Below are 13,763 nucleotides of genomic sequence, written 5' to 3' on the forward strand. Positions count from 1 at the left end.
TACGAAAAAACGCTGGCGTTTCTGGGAAAAACGCGGGAGTGTCTGAAGAAACGGGGGAGTGTCTGGGCGAACGCTGGGTGTGTTTGTGACGTCAAACCAGGAACGAAACTGACTGAACTGATCGCAATGTAGGAGTAAGTCTCGAGCTACTCAGAAACTGCTAAGAAATTTTTATTCGCAATTCTGCTAATCTTTCGTTCGCAATTCTGCTAAGCTAAGATACACTCCCAGAGGGCGGTGGTTTAGCGTGTGCAATGCTGCTAAAAGCAGCTAGCGAGCGAACAACTCGGAATGAGGGCCTATATACGCACAAAGGCTCTGTAGTGTTTGAGATGCATGGTATCAGAAACGTCTTGGAAAAGTGCTGAGCATTTCTTAGTAGTGATTGGAAGGATGCTATTAATGTGCACAAAAAATGGTCTGACGTGCTTGTCATGGGAGTGTCACTGGCGTGACGCTAAACCATGTTTTCCTACACAGACGCTTTATCATTCACATAGGAGGCAATACTCAGATGGGAAATCTGCAACTGCCATAGGGCTGGTGCAAGTTTCCTTGGTGTGACCGACAGATAATTGTAGCATGTATGCGACTGACTGATCCAAAAATATCGATCAGTCAGGTATGCCAGTCAGGTCGTCCAGCATGTCTGCCTATCGCAATATTTTACAAGTGTCTGGTCAGCTGCATCAGCTGCATCGGGCAGTGTATACCCTGCCGCGGGCCACTGACTGATATTTCCTCAGTTACTTCACAGTTTCTCACTGGGGGTGGAGCACCGATATCATGTGACATACACTGTGAGAAATCTCACAGTGCATGTCCCTGATATCTGCAGTGTCAGTGACTGCCAGTCTGATAGGCATTTTGTCTGTATGTGTATGCCCAGCATAAGGAATGCGTGTATATAGATGCTGAAAGTTGGCCTCTCAGTCAGGGGCGTAAGTTAATATAGGACGCCCGGAGGCGAAAAACTTTATATTGCCCCCCGCCCCTTCACCCCCTTCCCTCTGCCCAGGTCTGGTATATACACACAGCCACATATACACCCCCTCACATATATACAAATACACACCCACCCACATATACACTCAGCCACACACACACACACACACACACACACACACACACACACACACACACACACACACTATACCACTTATACACACATAGCCACGTATACACACACACACACACACACACACATTGACACACACACACTGTCCCCATCCTGACACTCTCTTCCGTCAGTTATCTCTACTCACCATTGGCAGGCAGCCGGAGTGTCAGCATGCAGGAGAAGGGCAGCGTCGCTGTGGGGCAGGAGCCGAAGCTGGGCAGCTGCACTGTGGGGCGGGCGCCGGCCAGCCGTGGGGTCATCATACTGAAGCCGGAGCTGGGCAGCGGCGCCGTCAGAGGGGCGGGAGCTGGCCAGACGCGGTATCATCATGCGGGAGCCGCCGGAGCCAGTCTGCCGCACTTGTCAGGGGGCGGGAGCCGGGCTGTCATGCCGGAGGCTGTAGCCGCAGCCGAACAGTTGCACATGTCAGAGGCAATGGAGAAGGTGCCCCCTTCACTGCTGGAGCCCGGCGGCAACCGACTCCATTGCCTCCCTGACTTCCGCCACTGCTCTCAGTCCTTGCACATCTGGACGCATACTTGGACACAAGGAAAGGGCTTTGTAGCAGAATTTGCATAAAGGAGCAGATGCGGAACTGCTAAATGTGCAACTGCCAAAAGACGCAGCCATGACTGCTGCTGAATCCACATCTATGTGTGCTTTCCTGTTCTGTTTGTTGTACCATGGAGCTATATTTTCTGTGTATGTTTTAATTTGTTTCAATAATTGATTTGTTGGTGGGGCATTTATGTGCTGAGTTTTTTAAACACATGCATACATAGACGCAAATATGCGCACACATAAAATACTTACACAGCACTTATCACACTCCCATATCAGTATCCACACACCCGCCATGCTGGTCACACCTCATGCAATGGCATATAATAGGCCCTGTGGAAATTTCAGCTCCAGGCCCATGAGGACCTTAATCTGGTACTGTGTGTGACCCATGGTGCACCCTTGTACTCAAGCAGTGTTTTAACACCTTCAGTGGTGACTTTATTTTTACTGTGTCATACCTGGTTTTTAAATGAACTACCTGCTCATTTCCAGGGTTTCATGCACGTTGCCAGGGGTTTCACGCGCTGGGTGTCATGCTCATTGTCAAAGGTAAAGCTCGTTGCCAAAAAGAATGCTTGTTGCCAAGGGGAATGCTAATTGCCAAGGGGGTGTATTCTTGCTGGCGGGCACTAGCTACCAGCACTTAAATCATCCCTCCCTCATACTCTGCTTGGGGGGGCAGAGTTTTGCGGAATGATATCATTATGTCATGACTCATCTACGTCATTCCGCAAAACTCCCCCCCCCCCAAAATGGAGTACAAGGGAGGAGGAGCAGCCGTGGCATGCCCTGGAAATCTTCTGGGATAGCCAGTCTCCCCAGTGCAGCTGGCCACCGGAGATATTCCGGGCATGCCATTTAAGGGGTTAAGAGCAGTGACGTGTGGTGAGGTGAGGCAGAGCCTTTCCGGTCATACTAACATATACACCAGAGTTTTAACTATATAAACTATATGAAAAATACAAAGAATATATTAGAAATATCTTCTTTGTATTACTCTATATTATTGTTATAGTTAAAATTCTGGAGTAAAGTCTATGGCAGGTGAGGCAGCCTCCCTTTTCCATACATCTCTGTTCAAAACTCCGCAAATTTCCAGCAGTGTATACTGCTGCACGTGTTTAATGCAGAGTTCCTACTTTCTGGCTGCCCCCTCCGGGAGAGGGCAGCCAGCTCGGCACAGCAGGGGGCAGGGAGGGTAGGCATGACTCAGAGTGGGGGAGGGCCACGTAGTGGAGGTGGCACAGGGGGGTGTCACCATGGCCACGCCCCCGCTGTGTAAGTGGGCAGCTGAGGGGGAGTTCGGTGGATCTGCAGCGTTGCGGGACACTTACCTACCTTTCCTACCAGCCCTGTACTGTCACCCGATTTTCGTGAGCCTCCCAGCCATTCCGGGAGAGTAGGCAAGTACCCATGGGCTCATATATTGGGGGTAATTCAGAGTTGATCGCAGCAGCAAATTTGTTAGCAGTTGGGCAAAACCATGTGCACTGCAGGTGGGGCAGGTATAACATGTGCAGAGAGAGTTAGATTTAGGTGGGGTGTGTTCAAACTGAAATTTAAATTGCAGTGTAAAAATAAAGCAGCCAGTATTTACCCTGCACAGAAACAAAATAACCCACCCAAATCTAACTCTCTGCAAATGTTATGTCTGCCCCACCTGCAGTGCACATGGTTTTGCCCAACTGCTAACAAATTTGCTGCTGTGATCAACTCTAAATTACCCAAATAGTTCTTGCTGGTGTATTAGAGATCGGTACTATTAGCTGCCTCTAGCGATGCAGGGAGAGTGGGAGGGCGTTTTCGTAGTACTCTGACTGACTTTACCTTTGGTACCCAGTGGTGACAATTCGGGTGTAAAGGATGGACTCTGACCCTACCCACCCATCAATGACTCCATAAACTAGGTTATAGGCAGGTGAAGGTGAGTGCACAAACCAATAGCTTCCTATTGGTTTACACAGACACATCTCTCCAAGGCTGCACATACAGCTATGAGCACAGACTATAGGGGTCTGTACATGTGCAACTAAAGGGAGAGATCAAGTTGTGTCTCAGATTTCTTGAACAATCACTCTTAATACTCAAAACTTATATGGTCACACAACAGCAAGGGACATATTAGGTAAGGTTCTTTTGAAAATAAATACATTTTATAGGGCAAATAGCTAATTGCTAATCTGATAACATCTTGCAAACAAAACAAAAAAAAGTATAAAATTGGTATTTATCCAAAACTTCATTAAAAGAATTGTGACTTTTTGTTATGTTAATTTACATCCATTATCAGTCAAGCTGGATCATTAATTCAGGGGCCTAAATTAATGAATTCGGCACCAATAAAATTGCTGCTGTTCTAAGTGGAATGAGTGGGGCAATCCCTCTGGAATGCTTAATTTATGAATAAAGGAATTTTTTTCACCTAGGGATTTTACTAAAACAGATGCATTACAGCTCCAGATAGTCATTAATAATTCATTTTGTTAGCTTATTATGTGATATTTACTAATTAATATTTTGTGACTGTAGAGCTATAGAAAGAGTAATTAACTAACCTTGCTCATGGGGTACAGTTATAGTAACTAACCTCAACCAATGAGCACTTAGCTTTTATCTGTCAGATAATGTCAGAAAATGACAACTAGAGATGTTTCAAAATGTTTAACTGTTTCGAAATTTCATTGAATCGCACAGGTTCAAGGCTTTTTTTTTTTACATTAAATACATGGGGAGAATAGAAATTAACCTTTTCTTAATTCCAGCATTGGCGTTAATCAAAAACATAACTTAATCCATTGACTGTACTCCATTATAGTGTTATTTTATTACATTGTTATATTCTAGTTTACATACTTCATTACCAGACTGTAAGTTATATACTAAGCAGTGAAAAGAGTAGAGAAGTAAGCCAATGGAGAAGTTGCCCATGGCACCCAATCAGGTGCTTTGTATAATTTTATAGAATGCAAATTATAAATGTTACTCCAATGCTGATTGGTTGCCATGGGCAACTACTCTGCTGGCTCACTTCACTCTCTTCACTGCTTAGTACATATCCCCCCTGTGACCTCATGTGAGCATTTACTGTAGGAGAGATTCCTGAACATGGGTAAAAGTTATACAGGTTGAGTATCCCATATCCAAATATTCCGAAATACGGACTTTTTTGAGTGAGATAGTGAAACCTTTGTTTTTTGATGGCTCAATGTACACAAACTTTGTTTAATACACAAAGTTATTAAAAATATTGTATTAAATGACATTCAGGCTCTGTGTATAAGGTGTATATGAAACATAAATGAATTGTGTGAATGTACACACACTTTGTTTAATGCACAAATTTATAAAAAATATTGGCTAAAATTACCTTCAGGCTGTGTGTTTAAGGTGTATATGAAACATAAATGCATTCTGTGCTCAGACTTAGGTCCCATCACCATGATATCTCATTATGTTATGCAATTATTCCAAAATACGGAAAAATCCGATATCCAAAATACCTCTGGTCCCAAGCATTTTGGATAAGGGATACTCAACCTGTATTCTGATACATATACATGTGTCACATATCATAGGATGAGCATATTTATCAAAAGATGAAAAGCCTTATCCCTTACAAAAATTAGATTTAACAGTGGTGAAAGGGTTTTTCTTTTTGCTTAGGATGGCACATAGAGGAGGTACAGGGGAATGGCTAGGGGTAGCTGTACTATGGTCATCCCTCTTGTATCAAAAGTCTTTGCCGCAGCATTGAATTCATCTTTTAATATGAAAAGATGAGAAAAAGAAGGAATATACATATAATTAAAATGTCTCTTAGACCACTTAACTGGCAAATATGTAATTAAGATACGAACATACCTTTCTTCAATAGTTTACTGGGGGAAAAAAATGCAATCAATCCCAAAGCATGCTATGCATTCATTGGGGGGGGGGGGGGGGATTCAACTGTTTTTCCCCATGGCTACTACTGGGGGCACAAAATGGAGCAATGCAATTGTTGCTCTTTTTAGATGCCCGGCAGATGTGGGATGACATTTCTTCTTGCAGCCTCCTGAGCTGCGAGAAGAAATGTGCACTTATACCCCTTTCAGACATAGGACCCGGGAATTTCCTTGCTTCAGACCCGGGATTTTCACCTCTGAAAAATCCTGGGTTTTTGCTGGGACCCCCATTGACACTAAACCTGAGACCTGGGAAATTCCCGGGTCGAACCCTTTCAGACATTAGCCTGGTCAGCCCTGGCAGCCAGATCAGACCAGGCTACTCTAATGTCGCATGTCTTATATACACACACACAGACATCACACTCATACATTTACACACACGTACATTTACACACTCGTCTTACACATACACATGTCACACTCAAACACACACATACATGTAATATACACACACATGCCCAATTCATATATATATACACTCACACACACACTCTCTCCCTCTCACTCCAACAGGCCTGTTTTTTGGCTGTGCCGGCAGCTTCAACTACTCATAGCAGCCGGCGCACGCCCCCTCTTCACTCCGGCCTCCTCCAGGCAGCCCCGCCAATCAGGTGCGACCGGGGAGCAAATTCCCGGGTTGCACCTTTCAGCTGGGTTGTGGTCAATTGTAGGGTTGGCGACCCGGATCACGTTCCTGGGTCGGTGCCTTTCAGACATACCAAATTCCCGGGTTGATGTGCGTTCATGTGCAAAATCCCGGGAATTTGGAGCATGGCTGATAGGGGTATAAGTTGGCTTTTCGGGGATCTGAAACTGGAGTTTGGATGCTCAAAGTAGGACTTTAGATGGGTTTAGTAATTTTACGCAGCTAAACCCTGTCTGTTTGCGCGACATGCAGAATGTGCAGCACCCAAACAACAATTGATTGTGACATTGTTTGACCGTCTAAACAGCCCCGTTTAGACAGGATTTTTAGACACCCAAACCAATTAAATTCCCCCCATTATGTTGACATTCACAATGTCAACATAGACATATGGGCCAGATGTACTAAGCCTTGAATAGTGATAAATTGTACGGTGATAAAGCACCAACCAATCAGCTCCTGTCATTTTCCAAACCCAGCCTATAACATGGCAGTTAAAAGCTGATTGGTACTTTATCACTGTGAAATTTACCACTTTTCAAGGCTTAGTTCATCTCCCCCTATTATAATGTTGACATTGTCATAATTAACATTGTGAATGTTCACAGTCTATTTTAGTGTTAGCATTAGGCTGCGGCTAGGGTTAGGGCTAAAATCAGCTAAAATTGTGTGGCAATATGTCGAATGTATGCATTTACATTGTTGACATTATGTCAGTGTTGATATTGTGAATGACATTTGGCCATACATGCCGACTTTCTGGCTGCTCCCTCTGCGAGCAAGCAACCAGGTTGGCTCAACAGGGGGCGGTGCTCCTGAAAAGTCGGCGGTCCGGGGGCGTGAGGATAAGATTGTGTCATAACGACTCTGCCCCCCGCAATATAATACCAACACTACCAGCATTGTACATTGCATCCCATGCAACTTAACAAGTAAACTGGTTTAAATACAGCCAGTGGCATAAGTTCACCCCAGTTGCCCAGAGGCAAATATATATATAGGAATAAAACATAATGGAAAAGGTGCTCATAGTGTAGACTGTTTATTCAATTTAAAAACAGTAACAGGTCCACGCACAAATTGTATAGGACTCGTACCATATAGCACACGCTGTGGGCTGGTTACCACATGGTTCAAAGAAACTCTCTGGATCAGACAGTGGGAGCAGCTGCACAGGTGGACACACTGCGTCAGACAGGCCACGCCCCTGTGCACCTGTGCAGCTGCTCCCACTGTCTGATCCAGAGAGGTTTCCCGACAAGTCACGGCTATACCATAGCCGGCGGCGCGGTGTGTGGTCCCGGGTGGCGGCCAGCGGGTATGCAGTTTGTGCCAGTGGATTTTCTTTGAACCGTGTGGTAACCAGCCCACAGCGTGTGCTATATGGTACGAGTCCTATACAATTTGTCCGTGGACCTGTTACTGTTTTTAAATTGAATAAACAGTCTGCACTATGAGCACCTTTTCCATTATGTTTTATTCCTAGAAATCAATCCTGCTCCAGGAGTCCGGAGCCTTCATTGGGAAAGTGCTGCGGTATTTATCCTATACCTGTGCTACAACTCAGAGGTTTCTGGTGCTTGTAATTTTCTCTACTGTTGAGAGAAAAAGGACTGCCAGCGCACCTGCACACCTTCTAATCGAACAGAAGTGAAAAAAGACAATAGGCAGGTCTCCTGGTCAATGTTTCAATGTTCACACATTTTCGTCAGGACAAAGAACAAATAATAACTCACCACCTTTAAAGTGTTCCCACTCACCATTTTCGCTCTGTTTCCCGCAGGTCCCGCCTGCGGGGGTGCCTCCCGATGACATCACCACAGCGCACCCATCACCAAGGTAACATTTTGCAGCTTGAATAAGGAACAATAAAGTTGTTACAAAAAAACGCTGTCTATATGGAATGAATTCCTAATACCAGCAGTATATGTTGAACAAGTATTAAAATGCTAAAAGATTGCAAAATTTCATCATTAATATTGAAAAAATAGCTTCTGAAAGCATCATTATTGAACATATGAGACGAACATTGCACAGTGATGTGTAGTGGTGAGTTATCATTTGTTCTTTGTCCTGACGAAAATGTGTGAACATTGAAACGTTGACCAGGAGACCTGCCTATTGTCTTTTTTTTTTACTTCTGAGTGCCGCAGCAGTGTATTTGTGTAAAAAAAATACAAAATAAATAAATTATATAATATATATAAACAAATATAAAACCACAGCACCCGCCACCCCAGAAGCGGGGTGTATGTCTGCACTCACCACTCATAGGGTGGGGTGCATGTAGCCCATGGCTACCTACTTAAATATATACAAACAGAAAATTCAGCACTCACCATAGCTAGCTCACTTATCCTCACAACATCAATAAATAAATGATGGGGGTTTAGTTAGTGAATTGGCCAATGCACGGAAGCCTGAAAACCGCTCGCCATGGTACCCCTCCTTCTTGCAGGTCCTACACCATCACAGAGTCTTAAAAATTAAAACCTGGCAACTGCAGAATGCTGGCAGGGGAACGAGCACAATGAAGCCCCTTCTGGGCTTGTTGCACTCTCCACTCTCCGTGCTGTGGGCTTGGTGGCTCGCTGCACTGGCCACAGGTACTATTCCCACTCCATGGGTGTCGTGGACACCCAGAAGTGGGACTAGCTTTGGCGGTGCTGCCGGCATTCTGGCGGTCAGGATCCCGGCGTTGCTATTCTGACCACCGGTATCCTGACTACATCCCATATATATATATATATATATATATATATATATATATATATATACTGTATATAATGTGTATATGGAGTGTTCTAAAAAATATGTATATATATTTAAATGTCATTGTCATTTATTTTAAATCACACATTTCTTAGCAGTCATGCACAGGATTAGATCTCATGACCTGTTACACGGAAGGCAGACACCTTACTGATCAAGCTTGCTACACAAACTCCTGCATAGCAAGGCGGCAGATTCTAATTATATGAAGCTACTTAGAATTGTCAATACAAAACCATTACAACTAGGCAGATCTATGTAGTGTGCAGCAACACACTACATAGATCTGCTCAGTCACTCACAATGCTGATTGTTTATCTGACAATTATTTTTACAAGTGTCATACCCAGGATTTGAACCCATGACTTATTACGCTGAAAACAGGCACCTTACTGATGGAGCGATTTGCTCCTGTATTGTATTCGTCAGAGAAGTAACTTCATATAATTAGAATTCTCATGCTTCCTATACAGGAACAAGTAGCTCCATCAGTAAGGCGTCTGCTTCCAATGCAGTAGGTATGACACTTTTAAAATGTGCATCTATAATAAAGAGGGTGTGACTTGTAAGGTGCAGGGACTAGTGGGGGAGGGGAGTCGGCCGCGGAAGAGATAGCTGTGGCTTTCAATTAACTTAATTGAATGGTTTTGCTGAACACGGAATTGGAGGAGAGGTGCCCCCCTACTGAGCAGAAGCCTGGCGGCAGCTGACTCCATTGCCTCCCACAGTTATGCCTCTGATACAGCTCCTGATGCTGGAATTAAATGCTGATATATTTGTTAACACTAGGAAAATACTATATTTAAAGCATTGTAAATGTACTAATTACTGCATTTATTGTGCTTAGAATTGTATGACTTAAGGTATGCCTGTATAACTAGATGTTATTTTCATTTAATTCCAAGTATTCGAGAATTAGCTTCTACATAAGATGACACCATTTGTAAAGGAATTTTCATTCAAATAATGAATATTTATTAAATAATTTGTAGCTGTAACCTAGAATAAATCCCCTTTCAGTGCTTTTGGCTCTTAGTTAATTTGGAATTCAGAAATGAACAAAGAACACACTACTTTGTGTCTGCCAGCAATCAGTGTCTTTTGACAAGGACCAATTTGAAGCACATTTGATGCTGCTCTAAATTCTGTAACTTTGTCATCATTTTAACAGTTGAGAGCTGGAGCATATGTATTGTGAAACACATTGGTAGAACATCAGAAGCTTTTATAATTATGGGTCTTTTAAAGCAATGAAAAGGAACTTCTCTGCTGCTTGTTATCAATGCGCTCAAATAATGATTTGCATTTATATGAAGCCCCTTAGCCAAGACAACCAGAACTAAATTTGCATTTTTTTTCCACTAAAAGCATAGGATCAAACACAATTTGGCTACAAGACACAATTTTTAAGTGGAAATAAGGATAAAATATTTATGATTGGGCTGATCATGCATCAGTATGGCTATGTTAGATTTTATGTACTTGCTATCTCTGCCCATTTTATCTCCAAGGTTTAGTACATAGAGGGACATGTACTAAGCAGTAATAAAAGTGGAAAAGTGAGCCAGTGGAGAAGTTGCCCCATAGCAACCAATCAGCATTGACATAACATTTATAATTTGCATACTATAAAAATATACAGAGCAGCAGATTGGTTGCCACGGACACCTTCCCCACTGGCTCACTTCTCCACTTTTACCATTACTTAGTATATGTTCCCCATAGACTTCTAAGAATGTTCTCATTGGTAGATTAAGTAACTATGGGCTAGATTTTCTAATCACTCGCTTGTGCCAGCTGCCAATTTTCTGAGGGTTTAACGCAAACGTTTAATATGGCAATAATATTAAATGCAAATCCAGATGTTTTATATGTTATTGTATATTGCCGTTTTACATTTTGATGTCAAAACCGGCAGTAAATCTAGCTCTATCTGGTTTTTGCTACAGTAACTTAACCTCTTTGATGCAGAATAATTATTATACCGTGTTTGTTCTGAAAAATTTGACATTTTTGGAAGATATCATTTGTCAAAGACATTTTTTTCAAAATGGGCAAATAAAAATATTTTTAAATTGAAATTTTAAAAAAGTCAATCAAAAGCATCCCAGCGCGGCACCACTGCTTGCACACCTTTAGTTATTGCACTGGCATAATGCACCTAGCATTACACTATACTACAGTAGGTGCACAAATGTAAAGGGAAGTTAGGAGATTACAGAACCTTTAAAAGTATTGTATCACTGACTGGAACCATTGTAATGTAATTAATTATATGAAGTAGGCTCATCTTATAGCAGCGTGGTAACAGGCTGAATGTTACTAAGGAATGATGTCATACAACAGAGTCTATAGGTGGTTAGTGAACATGAAGGGCCAGGTAGCAAACTTATCTGATGGTTACACTGGGAAGCAGGTATCTTGATTACTTGAAAAAGGTTTTTGCTTTCTGTCCCAAAATCTTACATCCTTGCAAATTAAAGTGCAGAAATGTTATTTTGTTTTAATCACATAGGGGTATATGCAATTGCGGTCGAATTCAGGAAAAAGTAAAAAAACGGGGCATTTTCGACAAAAAAAACTGTCGAATTGGATTCGACAATGCAATACAGTACTTTTCGTCAAAATACCTGCCATTTCAGATTCGACTTTTTGCAAATCGACATTTTCAAAATTCGACATGTCTGCAATGGTCAAAATGCGGCTTTTCGACAAAAGTATATTCAATTAAAGAATGTCGATTCAACAACAGTGCTTTTTGACAGTAATTTCGTCAATTTCATTCCGCCTCACTTTGCTGGCGAGAGCTGATTGAAAATTTTTAAAGCATATATTTTTTTAGCTTTTTGGATTGATAATAGCATATCTATTTATATTTGAAGGGATTATCTACTTGGTTTGTCAATTTTTGACCCACAAGTATTTTTTAATAGATTTTTAAAAAGAATATTTTTCTTCTTCACTCTGCTGAGGGGAATGTACCCATGATTCAACAGTTTTACCCAGGATACACTTCTGCAAAGCCACTCCAGTATTGGACCATTTTAACCCACTCTACCATGGACATCCTACTTGTGATGTGGACCTGAACCACCGCCATGTTAGAGTCACTCTTTCAGGTGAGATGTATTGGCCAAAACTCCATCTTGTCTGAGTAACCTGTGTATATGCGCAGTGTTGCTGGGACCTTTTGTTCTTTCCCAGGGTGGAGGAAACACTCTCAAATTACCTCCTTATTCTCTTCCACAGGTCTTCTGGAGTATCCTTCCCGATTTCCAGGAACCAGCCTGGATTTGAAGGGACCGGACAGTTCCCCTGCTGTACCATGGGCGACCTACTTGTGATGTGGACCTGAACCTCCGCCTTGTTTCAGACACCTCCCCCCTCAGGTGAGATGTATTGCCCAAAACTCCCTCTTGTCTCAGTAAGCCAGGCATGTCCCAACTGCGGCCCTCCGGCATTTGCAAAACTGCATATCCAATCATGCCCTGACACAGCAATGCTTACGCTGTGTCAGAGCATGCTTGGATGTGTAGTTTCTCAAGTGCCAGAGGGTTGCATTTGGGACAAAGGCCGATGTAACCTGCTTGTTTCCAAGTGTTGCTTGTACCTTGTCTTTGGATGACACCATACTATTCTCTTCCACAGGTCTTGCGGAGTATCCTTCCCAAGGTGCAGGAACCAGCATGGATGAAGGGACCGGACAGTTCCCCTGCTGTACCATGGGCGACCTACTTGTGATGTGGACCTGAACCTCCGCCATGTAGCAGACAACCCCCCTCAGGTGAGATGTATTGCCCAAAACTCCCTCTTGACCAAGTAACCCCGGCATGCCTAAAGTGCAGCCCTTCCGGCATTTGTAAAACTGCACATCCAATCATGCCCTGACACAGCAATGCTTATGCTGTTTCAGGGAATCTTTGGATGTCTAGTTTCTCAAGTGCCGGAGGGTTGCATTTGGGACAAAGGCCGATGTAACCTGCTTGTACCTTGTCTTTGGATGACACAAATACCTGGAACCTCATACTATTCTCTTCCACAGGTCTTGCGGAGTATCCTTCCCAAAGTACAGGAACCAGCGTGGATGTCAAAGGACAAGACAGTACCCCTGCTGTACCATGGGTGACCTACCACAATACCACTGCATCTCTGAAATGCCATATTTTACATTTTATCAACTAATAATTTAAAGAAAAACCACACAAAACGTCTCATTTTAAAAATTTATTGAAGAATTAAAATTGTATTTTTTTTTGGATTAAAAAATAAATTGAAATAAAAACAAAAAAAGTAGTGTTTGTTCTTCTTTACATTCTTTTCTTGTGTAGCGATCTGTGGAAAAAAAAATCCATATTAAGTAAAGACACTAATGATGTCATGTTCATTCCTTTCCCAAGAACATTTGTGGAACCACACAGTCAAGCATGACCCATTGCTGGACTGTGTTGTTCCCCAAGGGCAGGCAGTCCAAAGTGGCAGAGTGGTGTCAGTGGTCAGCACTTTGACACACGCCTGCACTTGTGGAACCACACAGCCCAGCATGACCCATTGCTGGACTGTGTTGTTCCCCAAGGTCAGGCGGTCCAAAGTGGCAGAGTGGTGTCAGTGGTCAGCACTTTGACACGCCTGCACTTGTGGAACCACACAGCCCAGCATGACCCATTACTGGACTGTGTTGTTCCCCAAAGTCAGGCAGTCCAAAGTGGCAGAGTGG

General features: G+C 42.9%; 1 long non-coding RNA gene across 1 annotated transcript in view; it reads left to right on the forward strand.

Annotated features, from left to right (window-relative positions):
- Positions 1-13,245, forward strand: part of LOC135050720 (uncharacterized) — an 83,565-nt gene extending 70,320 nt beyond the window's left edge. Inside the window, exons 3-7 of the long non-coding RNA XR_010241764.1 lie at positions 8,061-8,116; positions 11,983-12,168; positions 12,299-12,438; positions 12,698-12,833; positions 13,092-13,245. This is a non-coding gene — a long non-coding RNA (uncharacterized LOC135050720). The remainder of the gene's footprint in view (positions 1-8,060; positions 8,117-11,982; positions 12,169-12,298; positions 12,439-12,697; positions 12,834-13,091) is intronic.
- Positions 13,246-13,763: the final 518 nt, after the last annotated feature.

This window comes from Pseudophryne corroboree, chromosome 2, assembly GCF_028390025.1.
Source record: "Pseudophryne corroboree isolate aPseCor3 chromosome 2, aPseCor3.hap2, whole genome shotgun sequence".
Lineage (NCBI taxonomy): Eukaryota > Metazoa > Chordata > Amphibia > Anura > Myobatrachidae > Pseudophryne > Pseudophryne corroboree.